At 44.4% G+C, this 18,039-nt stretch overlaps 1 long non-coding RNA gene across 1 annotated transcript; it reads left to right on the top strand.

Annotated features, from left to right (window-relative positions):
- The first annotated feature begins 2,021 nt into the window (after positions 1–2,021).
- Positions 2,022–17,170, top strand: LOC116982333. The gene is made up of 3 exons (XR_004414426.1): positions 2,022–2,146; positions 8,346–8,351; positions 17,143–17,170. It is a non-coding gene; the product is annotated as an uncharacterized LOC116982333 (long non-coding RNA).
- Positions 17,171–18,039: the final 869 nt, after the last annotated feature.

The following is an 18,039-nucleotide window of genomic DNA, read 5'->3' as shown; positions in this document are numbered from 1 at the left end:
GCACTATTATAGCAGTTTCCAAACCAATTTCATGTCCTCCAGCATTTATCAAATTTCATCAGAAGGTTAAAATACGGTAGATTATATGTACACTCTAATGATGATAAGTACATTTCAGAAAGATTGTATTGGCAGCAAAGCTAGGGTTGTGAAGGTGTCGAAATTACTTGCTTTTCAGTTGCACGGATAAGTATATTCTATTAAGTTTCTACATTTGATATTTGGAAGAGGTGTTAACCCATTTAACATGTTTATAGTCCAAACCACAGCCTCCACAAGAACAATAGTCCATGATTTTTTTTTGGTTTAGTTTAGAGATGCAACATGGAAACAGGCCATTCGGCCCACCGAGTCCACGCCGACCATCGATCACCTGTTCACTCGAATTATTTCACTTTCTCATTCACTCACTACACACAGACAAACCCGTGCGTCTTTGGGAAGTGGGAAAAAACTGGAGCACCCAGCGGAAACCCAGGTGATCACAGGGAGAACATGCAAACTCCACACTGACAGCCCCCAAGGTCGGGATCGAACCTGGGTGTGGAGTGCTATGAGGCAGCAGCTCCACCAGCTGCACCACTGTGCTGAGCATGTCTTCTACCATCCTGAGATTGTCCTTCATTGGTGCCTTGGTCCATGTTGCTGCTGCTGTTCCACCTGTCCCAGGACAATCTTTCCCCTGTTCAGTGAGACCCAGGAGAGCGCAGAGCCTAGGGCAGTCCAAGAGTCAAGTGTTTACTTACCAAATGTACTGGCAATGGAACAATGGAACTCTTGCTTGCTGCAGGTGAGCAACACCATGAATGCAATAGCAATCGCAAGGGGACAGCTATATGCCCATAGTGGTTTTACCGGATAGTGAGGCCTTGATTATCCACACCCCCCCCCCCCCCCACCCCCCCTTCACCTCCCCACCCCACCACCACCACCACTCCCCACCGACCACAACAGCATCACTGACTGTCAATGCTGCCACAGTTTTCTTGGTGGAGTTTGCACGTTCTCCATGGGTTTCCTCTAGGTACTCCAGTTTCCTCCCACGCACCAAAGACGTGCAGATTCGTGCGTTAATTGGCGCCTGACAATGGATGAGAAAGTAGAATAACATAGAACTAGTTTGAACAGGTGGTCGATGGTCAGCATGGATTCAGTGGGCTGAAGGGTTTGTTTCTACGCTGTATCTCTAAACTAAACTGAGACATGTTAAAAGTAAAAGTTACGTTAAGAATATTAAAATAAGGGTTCAAAGATTGACAGATACAGCATAGAAACAGGCTCTTTGGCTTATCGAGTCCACTGACCATAGATTAACTGTTCACACTAATTGTAAGTTATCTCACGTTTGCATCCACTCCCTACATACTCTGGGCAATGGCAATTTACAGAGGCCAATTAAACTGCAAGCCTGTATGTCTTTGGGATGTGGGAGGAAACCGGAGCACCCAGAGAAAACCAACTCTGTCTCAGTGAGAACATGCAAACTCCACACAGATTGAACCCAGGTCTCTCATGCTGTGAGGCAGCAGCTCTACCAGCTCCCCCACTGTGCTGCTCAACAATTATTAAATTAAACAGAGCTGGCATAACCCACATATCCTGCAATAGCAATTCTGCTGAAAGGACGGCTGTGTTGTATCCCAGCCATGGTACACCTACTGCAAGGCCATGGCTGAATCTTTACAGGTTTGGTATTATTGTAAGCTGCTACAATAATAATCAGTGGTGCAGTTGAGCCCTCCATTCATCCACTCCCCAACAACCCCCTTTCCCCACGTTGGGTTAATCTTCTAGCTGATTGAAATGACACCCATCCTGTTCAGTGCTGAATTGACACAAAGTCAATTCCAATGTTGCCGGAACTCGAGGGTCTGAGCTATAGGGAGAGGTTGAGCAGGTCACGGTGGCGCAGCGGTAGAGTTGCGGCCTCACGGCAGAATACAGCGCCGGTGACCTGGGGTTCGATCCCGACTAGGGGCGCTATCTGTACGGAGTTTGTACGTTCTCCCTGTGATCTGCGTGGGCTTTCTCCAAGATCCTCGGTTTCCTCCCACATTCCAAAGACGTACAGGTTTGTAGGTTAATTGGCTTGATAAATGTAAAAATTGTCCAGTATAAAATTGTCCAATTTCCAGTATAGTTCCTGGTGGACTCTTTGGAAGGTACAAGGTGCAAGGCTGGGACTCTATTCCCTGGAGCGCAGGAGGATGAGGGGTGACCTTATAGAGGTGTATAAAATCATTAGAGAAATAGATTGTGTGGACGCACAGAACCTCTTGCCCATAGTGGGGGAAATCAAGAAACCGAGGGCATAGGTTTAAGGGGAAAGCGGAAAGATTTTATAGAAATCTGAGGGGTGACTTTTTCACGCAAAGGTTGGTGGGTGTATGGAACTAGTTGCTGGAGGAGGTAGTTGAGCCAGGACTATCGCAACATTTATGAAGCAGGTTCATGGATACCTTGTGCTCTCTTATTACTGGGTAGATTACTCCAGCCTGCCTTGCTGTGATATGATTTTTACATCAGTGCACAACCAGTAAACTCCGGGAAGCGGTGCACCTCCACAGGATACAACCTCGCTCTACTTCAACCTTGATACAGCTGAAAATTATGGAATGCATTTAGCAGACGTACTACACTGCTCTTTTGTCTATTGTTTATAATGTTCCATGTATTCTAGGGCGGCATAGTGACGCAGTGGTAGAGTTGCAGCATTACAGCGCCAGAGACCAGGGTTCGATCCTGACTACAGGTGCTGCCTGTACGGAGTTTGTAAGTTCTCCCTGTGACCGCATGGGTTTTCTCCGGGATCTCCAGTTTCCTCCCACACTCCAAAGACGTACAGGTTTGTAGTTTAATTGGCTTGGTATAATTGTAGATTGTCCCTAACGTGTGTAGGACAGTGTAAATGTGCGGGGATTGCTGGTTGGCTAGCCGAAGGGCCTGTTTCTGCGCTACAAACTATTCTGACATGAAGTATATCAGATCTCGTCAATTGAGCAGAACCACCGACTGAGTGTATAGACAGGAATGAGATTAGGATCATTTTCTACATAGTGCTCTAATTGGATTGATCTAAAAATACTAATGCATCAAACCAATGGATGCAGTACACCCACAGCAACATGAGTCAGAAACGAGATGTAGAAAGTACACCCTCCTTCGTAGAAATACTTGAAATAAAATGGTAGATGTATTTTATTGCTTACAAATTTTCCCTGTGGATTTTGCTCCCTTCCTGAAGATTTTTGGTCCTTCCCGAACACCAGGTACTCATTAATCCCTGACCATTCTCTTTGGTTGCCAGGCCATATTCCACATCTTCCTAAACCAGGTCCAATCCTGGTTGAAGATCCATATCCAGGATTTCCAATACTCTTTGCTGGAGACAAACCTGGAGCAGGAAATTATTTCGAATACCCACACATCCTTAGTCTGGGAGTATGAGGACCAGTGGTAAAGGCTCTAATGATGTCGCAGCTCTGAGCGACATAGACAAGACTGAATGGGGGAATGTCTGGAGTATAATAGGTCGTCAAATGAATTCACTGTGCTTTTCAACCAGTTGCAGGACAAATTTCACAAGTCAGAAGATCTTTTTGCCAAGTTCTTGTTTTGCCCATATTTTTTATTCTGAATAACGTTTATTTTGATTTAAAAAAAATCTAAGTTCTACAGGGTGTCAAGTGTTGTGGGGAGAAGGCAGGAGAATGGGATTGCGAGGGAAAGATTGATCAGCCATTATTGAATGGCAGAGTAGAATTGATGGGCCCAATGGTCCTATTCTGCTCCTAGAACTTACGGACAATACTCCAAATGTGACCTCACCCACGTGTTGTATAGCTGTCACATAACATCCCAACTTCTCTACTCAACACCCTGATTGATGAAGGCCTATGTATTGAAAGCCTTCTTGACCACGCTATTTACCTGTGATGCCACTTTCAGGGAGCCATGAACCTGCACTCCTAGATCCCTCTGCATTATGAACGTATAACTTATGGTGGAAAATGTATCAGATGTAAATTTATTTTTTAATAATCAGTTTAGGATACACAAGTTGAGGATACACAAGGGAGCGGCACGGTGGCGTAGCGGTAGAGCTACTGCCTTACAACGCCAGAGATCCGGGTTCGATCCTGACTACGAGTGCTTTTCAGTACGGAGTTTCTACGTTTTCCCTGTGACCTGCGTGGGGTTTCTCCATGATCTTCGGTATCCTCCCCCATACATGTTTGTAGGTTATTTGGCTTGGTATAAATGTACAATTGTCTCTCGTGTGCGTAGGGCAGTTAATGTGCGGGGATCGCTGGTTGGTGCAGACCCGGTGGGCCGAAGGGCTTGTTTCCAATATTCATCATTTGTGCTAATTTCATACTATTTAAATATGTTCAATGACTTGTCCTTTTTACATGACATTGTTATTATTATGTGTACAGTTTCAACACTCTTCAATAGTCATTGGTGAGTACATGAGCTTTAATTAGGCTCAGTTTGGGTAATTTTGTGCATTAACTTGTGACATCTGTCATCTGCAGAGTATAAACAGCCTTTTGGCAGTGAACCTAGGTCATAAACATAATTTGCATCAAACACACCCTGGCCCCTGTCATGCTAAATATGATTTCAATCTTCAAAAATAACCAATTTAGGTTTTTTAACACTTTGTTGCTGCAGGAATATTTAATTCCTATAATCTGTAAGTCTTCAACGATGTAATAATTATGTTGCGTGAAATTTTGACAGAATTCAAGGTAATAATTTCATTGACCGAGACCTTTTCAGTTGCTTAACTCAATGGCATAGAAGTGATGCTCTTCACATCACATGAATCACAAGCACACCAGAGACTACACTACCAGCTCAGGAGAACTTCAATTGCAATTTGAGTTTTTAACCAATGTATGTAAAGCAGTCCAACAATAGCGGTGATTTCTCAAAATACCTTTAATGAGCACACTGATGTTCTCCATTTTAGACAGGGCTGGAATCCTCTGCAGTTGTATTCTGATGAATCTACTATTCTGAAGCAATCAGCAGACGTCTGGAAGTTCTGTTGTATCGTGCAATGTTTGTGTATCTCCATGAAAAGGTGTTTGTTACTTTTCCCAAAACCATGCTCCATTTTGTTCTTCTCTGCAATGGCTGTTCTTGGACAATTTGCAGAAGCCAATTGACCTCCAAGCCTGCACGTCTTTTGAGGAAACCGGAGCACCCGAAGAAAACCCAAATGGTCACTGGGAGAACGGACAAACTCCGCACAGATAGCACCTGTAGTCAGGATCAAACCCATGGCTCTGGCACTGTGAGACCCGCAGCTCTACTGCTGAGCCACTGTGCCACCCTAATAAGTTAGAAAAAAAGTACACATACCCATTTTCTTAGTCAAAGAAACATATTGAATTTGGCTGACAAAATTTGTAAAATTAAATGCTCGGGTTTCCTCGTACATGTTTAACTATCAACTGTAAATTATTGCTAGTAGAGGTAAATGGCAAAGAATGGAAGGAAGTTGTTGAGCATGTCAAGGAGAATAGGTTGCGGGGCTGCAGGGGAATGAAGTCCTCACTCCCACTCACCCTGGATCAGCATCAATTTGCGTATAGAGCTAATAGGTCAACGGAAGATGCCATCAACACAGCTCTACATTCTGCACTGGCACATCTGGAGCATCCTGGCTCATATGTGTGGATGTTATTTGTAGATTTTAGTTCTGCATTTAATACTATCATCCCCAGCAGAATGGTGGACAAACTGTCTGATCTAGGTGTTAATGCAAACACATGTGGATGGATTAAGGACTTTTTAACAGACCGCCCACAGACTGTCAGGATGGGGCCCAATTACTCCCCAGTCCTGACGCTTAGCACAGGTGCGCCACAAGGATGTGTGCTGAGTCCCATCTTGTATACAATATACACTTACGACTGTATACCAACACACAGTACAAACAGGATCATCAAGTTTGCGGACGACACGACTGTGGTGGGACTGATAAACAACGATGACGAGTCTGCCTACAGGGATGAAGTCCAAAAACTGACCGTCTGGTGTACCAAAAACAACCTGGTACTAAACCCATCAAAGACAAAAGAACTTGTCGTTGACTTCAGGAGGAAGAGGAGAGAGGAACCTGCTCCCTTATACATCAAAGGAGACATGGTGGAGAGAGTCAACGACTTTAGGTTCCTGGGAATAAACATCTCCCAGGACCTCAAATGGCAAATGAACACCGTCACTCTCTTGAAGAAGTCTCATCAGCGGCTGTATTTCCTGAGGTCTCTACGGAGAGCTAACGTCTCACAGCCGCTGCTGCTGTCCTTCTATCCATGTGCCATGGAAAGTATCCTCACCTATGGAATCCTGGTGTGGTTTGCCAGCTGTACTGTGGCTGAGAGGAGGGCGCTGCAGGGAATTATAAAAATTGCGCAGCGCATTACAAACGCTAACCTGCCCTCCTTGGGTGACATATACAAGGCCCGATGCTTGCGCAGGGCCATAAATATCAAGAAGGACACATCCCACCCTGCCAACCACCTTTTTACTCTGCTACCCTCGGGGAGGCGACTCAGGTCTCTGCAGGCTCGCACCGGTAGACTAAAAAATAGTTTCTACCCATGTGCGGTAAAAGAGCTTAACTCCAATAGTGAACACTGGGAAGCAAGAAGTAACTTCGAGGAATACCGTTAAATTCTTTTAAACTCTTTTAAAAATGTATCTATTGTTTTACTATTAACTGTACATATGTGTATTGGTTGTTGTGTTGTATTTCTTTTAACGGAGGAGAAGCAAATGGAATTTCGTTGCTCAGTTTTGTGCAATGACAATAAAATATTCTATTCTATTCTATTCTATAAGATGAATGGGATTGTTCTGCTGGGCCATTTTGTATCCAATGGATTAGTGGTAACCCTATGTGTTATAAATATGTTACATTTATGTGGTGCCTTTTATATCCCTTTCAGATCTTCCAGCCAATGCACTCCTTTTAGAATACAGTAAATGCAGCTGCTACTTTCTGCACAATGAGCTTCTGCAAACAGCAATGTGATAATTATCAGGTAACGTTTATTTTGCGAATGATAAATGAGGGTCTCATTTTGGTCAGAACCAAACAAACGGAGTAGGTTGTGAGGGGAGGAACTGCCGATGCTGGTTTAAACCTAAGACAGACACAAAAAGCTGGAGTAACTCACCAGGTCAGGCAGCATCTCCGGAGAAACGGAATAGGTGATGTTTCGTGTCGAGACCCTTCTTCAGATGAGTTGTTTGTATTTCATCTTAAATCAATGGGGAATGAGTCAGTGGGGCGGAGGGGTACTGGGACTGGGCTGAGGAGTTGCCAGGTGGTGTGTGAAGATGATGACATTGTCTGCTGTGTATCTGCCCCTAATCCAAGGCCTCAAGCTTCTTCTTCTTCTTGCTGTGTCACTGCATAACGCAGGCTCTGGCACATGGGTTGAAGACCTTGAGATCTTCTGGTTTGCAGGACTCTGGGAGGAGGGGGCAGGTAAGTAAGTGCTACATAGTTTGGGTTGCCTCCCCACAGTCACATATGGTTGGTCCATCGTTGTTGTACCCCCACTTCTGCATGTGGCCTTTGCATCGTCCGACCGGTGTTGTGGGGGCAATTGAGGCAGAGCCAGACTGGCCATGTCTCTTTCACTCCCAGTGGAAGGGACTCCTCAGGGTATAGTGTCAATGTGTGGGGGGTTTTGATTGTAGGTGTGTCAAGTAGACAGAGTAGTAAAGAAGGCTTGCCTTCATCGGTCCGGGCATTGGGTATAAGAGTCAGGAAGTCATCTTGCAGCATTATAGTACTTTGGTTAAGCTGCACTTGGAGTGTTGTGTGCTGGTCTGGTTGCCCCATTACATGTAGGATGTGGAGGCTTTGGAGAAGGCACAGATGAGATTCATCTGACTGCTGGGTACAAGGAACTGGAGATGCTGGTTTCCAAAACATGACTCAAAGTGCTGGAGTAGCTGCACTCCAGCACTAGGTACAGGTCTGAAGAGGTGTCCCTACCCAAAACATTGCCTATCAATGTCCTCCAGAGATGCTGAGTTACACCAGCACTTTGTGTCTTGTTTGTCAGAATGCTGCCTCAATTAGAGGGTATTACCTATAAGACGAGGTTGGACAAACATGGATTGTTTTCTCTAGAGGGTTGGAGGATGAGGGGAGACCTGATAGAAGTGTATGAGATTATGAGTGAGGCATAGTTAGCATAAACCATTCAAAACCTTATTCCCAGGATGCAAATGTCAAAGACTAGAAGGCATAGCATGAAAGTGAGAGGCGCAAAGTGTAACGGATTTGTGCGGAGCAAGATTGTGGAACACAGGTGGGTGTCAGGAATGCTAGTGGGGGTAGATATAATAGTGGTGTTTCAGAGGCTTTTGCATAGACACATGTATATGCAGGCATTGGAGGATCGTGGATCATGTGAAAGCAGAGATTAGTTTAACTTGGCATCATGTTCGACAGACATAGTGGGCTGAAGGTCCTGTTCCTGTGTAGGAAGGAACTGCAGATGCTGGTTTACACCGAAGATAAACACACAATGCTGGAGTAACTCAGTGGGACAGACAGCATCAGGCAGGTCTGTTCCTGCGTTGTGCTGCTGTTCTATATTCTACGATTAGTTCTTCTGCAGGTATCATTGGTCAGGATGTTTTTACTCTGCTACAAAGCTCGTATGGATGGATAAAAATACATTTCTGATTGCTGGTAACTGTGACGGAGATAAAGGCTGACAGAATCAGTGTTTATTTGCGCTTGTGTGAGAATCGCCACATTTTTAGCACCACTTGGATTTCCTTGGGTAAAATGACACCTGAGCACAGTGTCATCTACAGTGTGTTCAAATCAGCATCAGACATTGCAGTCAGCTGTAATATCTTTGTTTCCTGTGTTTCTGAGTTTGTTAGTTTTTGCTCTGAGCTTTCGCAAGCGGCAGAGGAACCAAGGGAAACAGCGACAAGAATAAACTGTCGAGATTAGTCACCATATATGCGTATGGACAACAAGAAATGTATGCTTGACAGGTATCACTGCAACCTTGCTGTGGCCATTAATGCTTTAAATTATTGCTGTTCTCCTTTTGGATTGAGTACTTGTTTTGATAGTTTATCACACTATTCCTGTTACTGCAGAGTCACTGGGGAGCAGAGATATAACCTAAGGTGCTCCAAACTAGACACGCGTGGGTTTTCTCCAAGATCTTCAACTTCCTCCCACACTCCAAAGACGTGCAGGCTTGTAGGTTAATTGGCTTGGTATAAATGTAAATTGTCCCTCGTGTGTGCAGGATAAGTGTTAATATGCGGGGATCGTTGGTCGGCGCAGAATCTATGGGCCGAAGGGCCTGTAACCACGCTGTATCCCTGAACTAAACTGAACTGAACTGAACTGAAGATCACACCTAATGGAAGCTCACACCTAAAGTGATTAACCTCACATGCAATCAGTTCCTCATACCTTAATTTCCTTGTATTATATGATGAATAATAATATTGGATTATGAAGTGACATCAGGTCTTGGCAACGTTTCAGAAACATTTAGACAGGTACATGGATAGGACAGGTTTAGGAGGAGGGGGTGGGGGGGAGGGGGAAGTGGAGAACTGGAGATAGGGAAAGCCGGAAAAGAACAGACTGGCTTTTTCCTACAACCAGTTCCCCCCTCCACCTACTTTCAGTCTGAAGAAGGGCACCAACCCGAAACATCACCAGTTTATTTTCTCCAGAGATGCTGCCTGACCTGCTGAGTTGATCCAGAACCTTGTGTCCATCTTCGGTATAAACCAGCATCTGCAGTTCCTTCCCACACATTTGGATTTAATAGACCCTGACTGCACATACTTATCTAGAATAGAGCAGTCCACCTTACCTAGGGTGGCACGTTGGCACAGCAGTAGAGTTGCTGTCTTATAGCGCCAGAGACCCGGGTTTGGTCCTGACCACGGGCGCTTGTCTGTACGGAATTTGTACGTTCTCCCCGTGACCTGCGTGGGTTTTCTCCAGAATCTTCCGTTGCCTTCCACACTCCAAAGACAAACAGGTTTGAAGGTTAATTGGCTTGGTAACATTGTAAACTGCCTCCAGTATGTAGGATCATGTTAGTGTTGGAGATCTAGCGAACGGCTAAAGATGAGAGCTGACCAGTGGCTTCTGTCAAAACTTTTTATCATTTTTAATTGTTTCTAACAATCAGAAACAATTACAAACTATTAACATGTCTGTCAATATTTTCAGAAATAAAAATCACTAATAATTTTTTTTATATCTCATTTTTACCCAGAAGTAAAAATAAATCTTATTTTTTCCTGCAAGTTTTCAGGTAGAGAATTGCCAGTCAAATACATTGAGGCTGATCCTACTCCAAAACACATTGGGGAATGATTTAGTATTTAAGTTTTAGAGATACGTGGAAACTGGCCTTTCGGCCCACAGAGTCCATGCCGATTATCGATCACCTGTTCATACTAGTTCTATATAATCCCAGTCTCTCATCCACTTCCCACACACCAGGGGAAATTTACTGTCCAATTAGCCTACAAACCTCAGTCTGAAGACGGGTCCCGACCCGAAACATCACCTATCGATGTTCTCCAGGGATACTGCCTGATCTGCTGAGTTACTCCAGCATTTTGTTTCTTTTCTTGGTAAATCAGCATCTGCACATCCTTGTTTCTATACCCTACAAACCCGCACATCTTTGGGATTAGAGCATCAGGAGGAAACTCACGTGGTCACAGGGAGAACGTGCAAACTCCACACCCGAGGTCAGGATCGATACTAAGTGTCTGGAGCTGTGAGGCAGCAGCTCTATCATCTGCACCAATGAGCTGCCCTCTGTCTCTGAGCCACCTGGAGAGGTGGATTGCCTGAAGTAACACTGAGGAATCCCAGTGAAAGAGCAACCTGCGGGTGGTGGTGTTCTATGTGTAGGAAAGGACTGCAGATGCTGGTTTAAATCGAAGGTAGACACCAAATGCTGGAGTAACTCAGCAGGACAGGCAGCATCTCTGGAGAGAAGGAATGGGTGACGTTTCGGGTCGAGACCCTTCTTCAGATTGATCAGACAGACTGATGGTGTTCTATTGTACCTGCTGCCCTTGCTCCACTTGTGGTGGAGGTGACAGGTTTGGGACAACCTTGGTAAGTAAACGTAGTCCGTGTTATAGAAGATAGGAAACTTTTCTTTGATTTATTTTTTGATCTATTACATATAAGACTCTAGTGAAGTGACTGACTATTTTCCACTTTAAACTTTCCATCTCAAAAATGCAAACAGTAACTAAATTGCTGTTTGCTCAGCACCACTACTATCTTTAAAAGGAAAGTTAATACCACAAGGATAAGGCGACCTCATTGACAAATGATTGGAAAGATGTTTACCTAGTGGGTGGGAAGCAGATACTAAGTGGCTCCCTCCATTGCCTGTGTGGGTGTTCACTCTGCTAATGGACCAGCGCCTTTGATTGGGTGCTTGATCAAACCTTGGACTTGACACCTGAAAGTTAGGTCATTTCATCCTAGCAACACCAATGAGCGGAAAGAAAGTGGTGGAAGATATGTTTCTAAAAGTAATTATCGTTTACATTATCTGTGGGGATGCAGAATTGCTAACCATGTTTTAAAATATCTCTGCACCAGAACCATGAACAATACAGCACAGGAACAGTGTCTTGAGCCCACACTGCTTGTGCTGAACATTATGCTATGTTCGCCTAATTTAATCTGCCTGTAAATGATCCATATCCCTTCGTTCCCTCTATATCCGTGTGCTTAGCTAAAAGCCTCCTAAATGGCATTATTTGCCATCTGCCTCCACCACCATCCCTGGCAGCAGGTTCCAGGCACTCACCACTCTCTGTGTAAAAAAAACAGACTTGCCCTGCATATCTCTTTTAAACGTTGCCCCCCTCACCTTAAAGCTACGCTCCTCAGTCTTTGACATTTCAGCCCTGGGGAAAACATTCTGACTGTCCACCCTATCCATGCCTCTCATAATTTTATATTTTTAAGTTTCCACAGACCACACTATGGCAAAAAACAGTCAATTTGTAATCAATAAATGCCTGAAGTATTGAGCATTGATGGCAAGGTTAGTATTAATTTATATATCTAAATGTCCTTGAGGAGGTTCTGGTGATCATTTTCGAGAGAGAGAGAGAGTCAAGAGTGTTTTATTGTCATATGTCCCAAAACGGAACAATGAAATTCTAACATACAGCAGCACAACAGATATGTACACATATTACTCAGTAAAACCATAATAAACAACAAAAAAGCTCAGTATATATAACCAAAATGGACAAATAAATAGACAATAGTAGTACAAAGTAATGTTCCCAAGTCTATGTAGTTTGGATCCTATTTGGTGGTTGTAGTGTTTAATAGCCTAATGGCTGTAACAAGAAGCTGCCCCTGAACCTGGACGTTATAGTTTTCAGACTCCTATACCTTCTTCCAGATGGCAGGAGTGAAATAGGAGTATGCTCAGGGTGATGTGGGTCTCTGATGATGCTGGCTGCCTTTTTGAAGCAGTGACTCGTGTATATCCTTTCCAATGACGATAGGGCATGGCAGGATTCCAAAGCAGGGCATGGCAGGATTTTAGACCCAGCCAATAAAAAAATACAAATCTCCGACAAACGCAACCATGTTCCTTCATTCTTCTCCAAGTCGGGGCGTTGTGCATGTTGATGGGGCACACGTAGATGGAGGTGTTCCCATGCACCTGCTGCCCTTGTCCTTAGTAGCAGTAGGGAGCAGAGGTCTGCGTATGTTTTCAGAGTCCAAGACATTTTATAGAAATCACACAGTGCCACACTATGTAGCGGTGGTGGATAGAATGCGTTTATGACACTAGAAGAGGTGGCAATCAAATTGGATCCTTTATCCTCAAAGATTTAGAGAGTATTTCATTATGCTTGTGACTTTCCTGTAAATAATGTGAAAGGCTTGGGCTAGCAATGGATCAATCATTCATTTGCCTTTGGGCACACAGCCTGTGCCCTGTTCTTCTATTTGTATTATAGAGTCACACAGCAGGGAAACGGGACTTTCAGCCCAATTTGTCCATGCCGACCAAAATGCCCGATCTAATTAGTCCCATTTGCCTGTGTTTGGCCCAGGTCCCTCTAAACCTTTCATATCCATGTTCCTGTCCAAAGTGTTTTTTTTTAATGTTGTTATAATAACTGCTTTGACTATCTTCTATGGCAGCTCATTCCATGTACCCGCCACCTTATGTGGTTGGCCTGCTTAAGTTTCTAGTCACGTTATTTCCTACATCAATCTCTGTCTTGATGATATCTAGATGACGCTACATGTTGGCATGCACTGGATCATTAGTGAAGAGATGTGATGGGACTGATCATTGTGTAATCATTGGCAAACATCCCCACTTCCAACTTTATGAAGGAAGAATTGTCATGATGAGCCCCTAAAGATGGCTAGCAATGTGAGGCAGCTGTGAGGAATTCTAGCACCAATGCCCTGGAGCTGGGATCCATTGATTTCCAACTAACACAACCATGTTCCTTCATTCAGTTGTGATTCCAGCCAGTGGAAGGCTCGGATGTTCCCGATGTTGGGGGAGTCCAGAACCAGGCGTCACAGTTTAAGAATAAGGAGTAAGCCATTTAGAACGGAGACGAGGAAACCCTTTTTCTCACAGAGAGTGGTGAGTGTGGAATTCTCTGCCTCAGAGGGCGGTGGAGGCAGGTTCTCTGGATGCTTTCAAGGGAGAGCTAGATAGGGCTCTTAAAAATAGCGGAGTCATGGGATATGGGGAGAAGGCAGGAACGGAGTACTGATTGGGGATGATAAGCCATGATCACATTGAATGGCTCGAAGGGCCGAATGGCCTACTCCTGCACCTATTGTCTATTGTCTATTGTCTATTGGTTCTTGATGCCATGGGCCAGTTGGCAGTCAAATGGTGTTTTGATATTACGGGTAACTCAATGTTTTAAATCTTGCCATTGATTTCCTATTCCTGTTCTTCTCTAACATTTCCATATGCTCATAAGTTCTTCTCTAACATTAAAAGTTCTTCTCTAACATTTCCATATGCTCATAAGCGGGCGATGCCTTGCCTGGGTCGCCGCGCTGGAGCGACGCGCTGGACCGCCGAGAGCAACATCTCCGGGCTGCGGGTCTACGGTGCGGAGAGGCGGCAGTGCGGAGAGGCGGCGCCGACTTTTTCATCGGGAGCCTGGGAGCTCCAAACCGGCGCGGCCTTGTTGGCTTCGGCAGCCGCGGGCTCCAACCAGGAAGCGGCCGTTCCAGGTGGCCCAGCCACCGAAAAGACTCTCCCGACGCCGGGGCAAGACCACCCGGTGAGAACGGCCAGGGACATCGGGCCTCCGTAGAGGCAATTGCGGTGGCCTCAATAGGCCTGACTTTGGGGTGAACATGGGGTGGGGACTGGACATTGTGCCTTCCCCCACAGTGCTACCCACTGTGGGGGGATGATTTTTTTGTCTAATTGTAGTCATGTAGGTCTGTGTCCAAGATGGCTGCCGTGAAGAGAGAGTGGACGCTGGCGCGCTTTGGCTGCCGCTGCTCTCTCTTCACACTGTGTTTTTGATTTTCTGTTTTTGGATTGAATTCTGTTTTTAATTTGTGTCTCTGTGATGTCTTTATTACTTGTTATATTCCGATTATATGTTATTCCGATTACTATGTAAGGTGTCCTAGAGATGTCTGAAAGGCGCCCATTAAATAAAATTTATTATTATTATTATTAAGTTCATAAGTCGTCAAGAGTCAAGAGTGTTTTATTATCATATGTTCCAGATAGAATAATGAAATTCTTACTTGCAGCAGCACAACAGAGTATGTAAACATAGTACACTGTAAATTAGAAAGAAAACAAAAGTTCAGTGTGTGTATATATATACACATCCTCACAAATACACAAATATATAGATCATGTGTATATATACACGGGGAGTCTTTTTTCAGCAAGTTTCTAATTGAAGCAGCACAGATTGGGAACTAAATGGAGGACTAGATCTGTATCAAGCACACTAACAGTATGCAACAAAGAATCACAGCAGCCTTTTAATTCAACGAAGTGGTCATATTTATCCCGAAAGACCCCACACACCAAATCATGGTCAGTTATCTTAAGGAACAAGTATCTCGATATCTGTAAACTGAACGTGTAGCTAGGAACTACAGATGCTGGTTTAAACCGAAGATAGACACAAAATGCTGGAGTAACTCAGTGGGACAGGCAACATTTCTGGATAGAAGGAATACGTGACGTTTCGGGTCGAGACCCTTCTTCAAACTCAGTCATTCTGAAGAAGTGTCTCGATCCGAAACGTCACCTGTTCCTTCTATCCAGAGATGCTGCCTGTCCCGATGAGTTACTCCAGCATTTTGTTTCTATCTTCATCTGTAATCTGAATGTCGAGGAGACACCTCCGTAAAATCAATTTATTCTTAAGAAGTTCTTAAATATCCATGGAAGACTATAAGATCATTGATCCAATTGTGAAAGAAAATCCGGGACAATAACACTGGCAATAGTTTTCCACCCCGAGATGTTTTGAAGTTAGGCCGGGCTGCCGAAGTCAGAGCGGTAGCTTATTGCGACACCTATACGTTCTCAGGGTAAATAACAAAGGCGAATGAGAAATGATTAACAAGGTTCGAGCTGTGGAAACTCCCCGAGAGCAAGATTGCAGGAAGGTCTGTCAGACCTGAGCCTAAACAACGATTCTCCTCTGTAGTTAACCCTCAGCACCAGTTCAACGTCTGTCTGTCCGCCTGGCTTTCTTTCCAACGCAGAGCAGAAAGCAAAATGCTGGCGGAAACTCTGATGCAGAGCTTTGACCCAAAACGACGACAAATCCTTTCCCCTCAAGAGTCTGTCATTGGTTTTGTCTTTTTGCACTATTATTGTTTCTTTGTTTGTTTTACGTGTGTGTATGTAGTTGAGCCGAAGGACCTTTTTTTCCACGCTATATGACTCTCTCTCACGTATATGTGTGTGTGTGTATATATGGTCTGAAGAAAGTCTCGACCCGAAACATCACCTATTCCTTCTCTCCAGAGATGCTGCCTCACCCGCGGAGTTACTCCAGCATTTTGTGTCTATCTTCTTTATACACACACTGAACTGGTTTACAGAGTACTATGTTTACATATTCTGTTGTGCTGCTGTGAGTAAGAATTTCATTGTTCTGTTTGGAACATATGCCAATAAAACACTCTTGACTCTTGAAGAGTCCCGACCCAAAGCGTCGCCTGTCCATTCCCTCCCCAGATGCTGCCTGACCCGCCGAATTCCTCCAGCACTTTGTGATTTGCCCAATATTCCAGCATCTGCAGTCTCTCGAGGCTACCTTCCTAATCCATCTCAAAATACCAAAGTTGTCTTTTCTACACTCCGTAGATTAATGGTGGGGAAAATTTCCAAATTGCACATATATTTCAGTGCGGTTCGCTTTTTTTCTCCTTGGCTAAGCAGATATTGACAAAATTGTGAAATATTTCAACAAACTACCAGCGCACGATGAAAGTTGCTGTTCAAGTAATCAGTCATGTTCTGTCAAGTGTAGCACTGCTGAATATCGTTTAGTAAAAACGCCACAAAGGAACTGAAATATTTAGAAATAATCGGATGAAGTTATGTGCACTGCTACGATTAGTATTCGAGCGATTGTGTGACCTTTGTTGAGGTGGAATCATGAAATGTAGCTGCACAATGAATTGCAGATACTGGAATCCTGAGCAAAACACAAAGTGCTGGAGGAACTCAGTGGGTTAGACAGCATCTGTGGAGGGAATGGACAGGCGGCGTTTCGGGTCGGGACCCCTCACCCGTCTGAAGAGTCCCGACTCGAAACGTCGCCTGTCTGACCCACCAGTTCCTCCAGCACTTTGTGTTTTGCTCAGATGTAGAAAGTATATTTAACACAAAAAATTGGGGGGAGGGAGGGGGCTGAAGCGTTTGATGTGTAGAGTTGGGGAATCGTGCAATGAGGACCCAGCCGTTCGGTCCCCCATGTCCACGCTGAACAGTAGAGGACCACAGATATCAGCCCCTGTCTCTAGCAATTGGTTGAAATGTGTAGGAATGAACTGCAGATGCTGGTTTACACCGAAGATAGACACAGAAATGCTGGAGTCACTCAGCGGGACAGGAGGCATCTCTGGAGAGAAGGAAATGGTGACGTTTCGGGTCGAGACCCTTCTTCTCCAGTTACCCCAGCATTCTGTGTCCATTTCCAGCATTTGATCCACAGACGTGTACACACTTCTTACAAGCAGTCAGCGAAACTGCATTAACTGCTCTCTCGACAGCGTGTTCCAGCTACTCACCACTCTGCGTGAAAAAAAAAAAGATTTGTTGATAACAATTCATCAGGTGGGGTTTACAGTGAATCACAGTTATTAATTCCTTAACTGAGGGATGGGAGAGTGAATGTTTCTCTGGGCTGTATCTGTGACAGTCCGGCATCACCGACATGGCGAATCCATGTTAAATATAGCTATTTTTAAAGTGTTTTGATAATGGCCTAGATTTATGCTTCCAATCCTACGGTTGCGCCAGGTCTGATGCAACTTTGAAAGAGACTTCAATTTATTTTATGGCATCGTTCATACTACACACGAACAACGCTCAGCGTTGGAAGGAACTGCAGATGCTAGTTTAAACTGAAGATAGACACAAAAAGCTGGGTTAACACAGCGGGTCCGACAGAATCTCTGGAGAAAGGGAATAGTTGACATTTCGGGTCGAGACCCTGGGTTTAGTTTCGACCATCGGTGTTTGTGGACTTGCACACTACTGCTTCACTTGGATTTAGTTCACCGCCACCCTTTCCCCGTGTTATCAGACATGTAAACTCTCGCTTTTAGATTATACAAGTGAATCAGAAGTTGATTCGTCTAATATGCAAGAAATGGGGGCGGGATTACATCTATCATTTAAGTTTTATTTATTCAGATCCACATTCAAGGGGATTTGTGTTATTTGAGTTGGTACTAAAAGTAGATCAATCGAT

This window comes from Amblyraja radiata, chromosome 16, assembly GCF_010909765.2.
Source record: "Amblyraja radiata isolate CabotCenter1 chromosome 16, sAmbRad1.1.pri, whole genome shotgun sequence".
NCBI lineage: Eukaryota > Metazoa > Chordata > Chondrichthyes > Rajiformes > Rajidae > Amblyraja > Amblyraja radiata.
The sequence above is the reverse complement of the archived record's forward strand: the minus strand, read 5'-3'. Positions and strand labels throughout refer to the sequence as shown.